We start from the raw sequence: 3,943 nt of genomic DNA, 5'->3' as shown, positions 1-3,943 counted from the left end.
AAAAAAAAAAAAGAAAAAAAAAATAAATAGCTTTTATTGTTGCAGTAGAAAATACAACTTTTCTGAAATGTTATTGATACATCAGCTGACCTTTAGTGTTAGAAAGCTTTCACTCTTGATTTTCTAATGCGAAATCCCGTATCAAAGAGTTAATAGACAACTCAGAAAAAAAAAAGCATTAACAGAAGAAAACAGGGAAAGTGGACTATGATGGGGATAGAAAATGGAAAGGACAGGGACTTCCCTGGTGGCCCAGTGGTTAGGACTCCGTGCTTGCACAGCAGGGGGCTCTGGTTCGATCCTTGGTCAGGGAACTAAGATCCCACATGCCACTCGGTGCAGCTAAAAAAAAAAGAAAGAAAAACTTGAAAGGGCAGACTGGAAGTTGCAGCCAGTTCTGCCATAAGACAGCACACATTCCTAAGAAATTACTGCATTATGCAAAATGACGTAATAAAAACCCACAGGAGACTCATTAGAAAAATGGGATAATGGGCACAACACTCAAAACTTCATCAGTGACACCCATAAAAAGATAGGAACCTAACAAGAATGGTAGCACAGTTTTACGTGTATTAAATGGTTTAAAAAATACATAAATATTCATTCTAATATGACAGTTTTCCTTGAAAACAACCTGACATGTGCTTTTGCAGGTAGGTGTCGGAAGGGTTTCAGTTTGTAAGCTATTGTGAAGTGGTGGAGGGAAGATTATCTGATATCGAGGAAAAGGTGTAGCACCAGCTGTGTGGATGGTGTGGCTCCCTAAGGTCCATGGTGAACTGAGGTGGATGGTGGATGTTTGGGGGCGGGGCGGGGGGTGGCTGGGCAGGCTGAGGGTGTGAGCTTTTATTCCCACGTGGCTCAGTTTAGCCAGGTGTGGTTTTCTGCATTTACCTAGTGCTTTTTGCAGATGAAGTCTTGCAGAAGGAAATAGAAAAATTCTTTTTGCTCAAATTGTTCCTTAGTAGATCAGTGACTTCGGAATAAGTTTACGTTTTCAAAACAAACATTACAGTGAACTATGTTTAATTCGATTGAGAATTTTATTTACATCATTTGATATCAGAGAAAATATATCACTTTTACTCTGAGACACCTGCTTGAGAATTCTGATACCCCCCAAATAGTAAAAATTTTTCCCCCTCTTTATACCACAGACATGGTAATTATTCCTTTAGTACACTGCCACTGGGGGTGGTTTTTGTGGCTGAACATTTTAATTTAAATATTTAATAATTTTAATGTATATCAGAGATATATATTACACACTTTTTAAACCTGTTGTTTTATAGCTGCTGTTGTTTTGGAAAACAATAAGAGTTCTGGAAAACACTGAGAGTGGTACCCTGCTTCCCAAAGTTGGGCCATCTGAAAACAGATTGGGGGTAGTTTCAGGTTGCCCCTGATAGAGGGGCACTACTTACTGGTGATTAAGGGCTGGGGGACGGGAATTCTAACCACCCTGAAATCCTGTACAAGGATTGCTGTGTCCAAAATACCAATGCTGTCCCTGTGAAAGACTGGTGAGTATTAGATTAAGGAGGAGGAAGGAACAGTAGAGTTGATAATTTGAATAAAATTGTTGAGTAAAAAATAGTATTTTATGTGTCTTTGGTAAGAATGATGAAAATAGTTTGCAGTTGAGGGAAGTTTGGAAAACACTAGTTGAGGACAAGTAGTAGCGGTGAGCTTCATTTAACAAACACTGGTATATAGTGCCACGTGCCTGGCAGTGTTCTCAGTGCCATAGAGATGGTAATTTACTCAGCTGTGGTTAATGGTTCTTGAGGCATTAGCCTCGTCTAGGGTAGGCTCTCACCGTTGGCTGCGCAGTGGAATCACACAGAAGAGCTTGTAAAAGTCTGGATGCCCAGGCCACAGAAAAATCAGAATCAGAATCTTTGAAGGTGGGACTGAGGCATCAGTATTTTTTAAGCTCATTAGATTATGCCGATGTGTAGCCAAGGTTGAGAACCACTGGTCTAGGACCATTTGAAAATCACTGTCTTCATAAGAAGAGCTGTACCAATCGGGCAAATGTTAATTGAAGGCCTACTCTGTGCCATGCTGTCAGCGGCAGATGACCGAGACAGGTAGCTCCACTGTCCAAGGGAGTCGGCAGAACGGGAGACAGATTTTTACAGTCCTGGCTGACAAGTGCCGATGCTTGAAAGTATATTCAGTGTTTTGGGATCACGGAAGAGAAGGAAACTAATTTTTTTTAAAGAAAACCTCAGGTGCCAAATTTGGAAAATTATTAAACTTGTTATTTTAGCTTTCCCTCCCTTACACACTACTTTCATATCTGGCGGGGGGAAAGCAGCAGGCACTTATAAATTACTATCAGTTTAGCCTTCCTAACCTGCTTGTAGCCTTTGTGTGGTCTAGTTGGAGAATTTGAATTCTGCCTGTAGATAGCATAATGATTTTGTCCTGGTGTAGAGCAGGCTCTTTAGTACCTCATAAAGTGTCATTGAGCTATTGCCCTTCTGGGAGTAAGTCAGCACAGCTTCACAGAGAGTCTCAGGACTGATTTTTTTTTTTTACTTAATTAATTTATTATTTGTTTGTTTTTGGCTGTGTTGGGTACTCGTTGCTGCGTGCGGGTTTTCTCTAGTTGTGGCGAGCTGGGGGCTACTCTTTGTTGCAGTGCAGAGCTTCTCATTACGGTGGCTTCTCTTGCTGCGGAGCACGGTCTCTAGGCGTGCGGGATTCAGTAGTTGTGGCTCGCGGGCTCTAGAGCGCAGGCTCTGTAGTTGTGGCGCACAGGCTTAGTTGTTTCATGGCAGGTGAGATCTCCCTGGACCAGGGCTCGAACCTGTGTCCCCTGCGCTGGCAGACAGATTCTTAACCACTGTACCACCAGGGAAGTCCCTCAGGACTGATTTTAAAAGGACCTTTGGAAATAAATCCTTGACATGATGGTTGTAGTCAAATTGATTCTAATATGCTTAATTTAAAAAATACTCATATAGCTTCCATATTGTGATAAATAAATGTTGGATCACATTTTAAAACTTAGGAGTAAAGCAAACGTATTTTAAATTACAAGTTTAACTAAAGGCAACTACTGAAGCTACCAGCTTGAGATACTTAAGTAGATAAAGTTACTAAGTAATTTACTTGTGTCCGATGGTAACATTCTTCAACAGCTCTCGATTTATTTAGTGTGGGTTGCCTTACTCTGAGAAAACCTGCTTCTCTAGTGGATAGACTTACTTTCAGTTAAGCCTGAGTAGTCCTTACTTAACCATGAATTACTTCCTGGTATAAAAAGCAGGCTTAGCTATTTGTGGTATTTTTGTCTTGCGCCTTTGGCATCCTATGGTGTGAACAAGAGCTGTGCCATCTGTAGTCAAGTGAGATTATTTAAAAAGGGGGGGGGGGCGTTGGGAGTGGGGAGTGAAGTGATTCACTGGAAAATTTCAGCACAGATTCTTAGGGAACGATAAGATAACCCTAGAAACATTCTTATTTGGTGTCATATACTGGTGGGTAGTGACAAAAAAAAATATTAAGGTACAATTTGTTTCTTAACATTTTGCTGTTTTGAAAATTGGAGAGGTACTATGCTAGAAAGGAAGAAAGAATTCCGTGCAGTGTCAATTAGCAGAGCTCTGCAGACGAATGAATACTTTTCCCCTCTCTGACTACAAGTTGCAGTCAGTGAGGTTCATTTCTAAAATGCAAAACCCACTCTTCTCAGGTTTAGAATGTCTGTTTCCTAATGGTTGTCTATGTATGATAAACCTCTTCATGCCGAGACGTTTCCTAAGCAGAAGGACCAGTTCCTAGAATCCAGAATAAGTCTGTGGGGTCTAGATAAGCCATTTCTGAAAGCTGCTGAGTTTAATATATTTTCACTTAGTGACACCTATTTGAACCTAAATGTGTTGATTTCCGGGGACTCCCCCAGGGTTCCATTGGAGATGCCTGAAAC

The 3,943-nt window shown here is 40.9% G+C and overlaps 1 protein-coding gene across 2 annotated transcripts in view; it reads left to right on the top strand.

Moving 5' to 3' along the window:
- The window catches only part of ATXN7 (ataxin 7), a 47,082-nt gene that overhangs the window by 24,881 nt on the left and 18,258 nt on the right, over positions 1 to 3,943 (top strand). The gene's annotated exons all lie outside the window — the stretch shown is intronic.

Source organism: Lipotes vexillifer, unplaced genomic scaffold (assembly GCF_000442215.2).
Source record: "Lipotes vexillifer unplaced genomic scaffold, Lipotes_vexillifer_v1.1 scaffold239, whole genome shotgun sequence".
NCBI lineage: Eukaryota > Metazoa > Chordata > Mammalia > Artiodactyla > Lipotidae > Lipotes > Lipotes vexillifer.
This window is presented reverse-complemented; position numbering and strand designations above follow the sequence as displayed.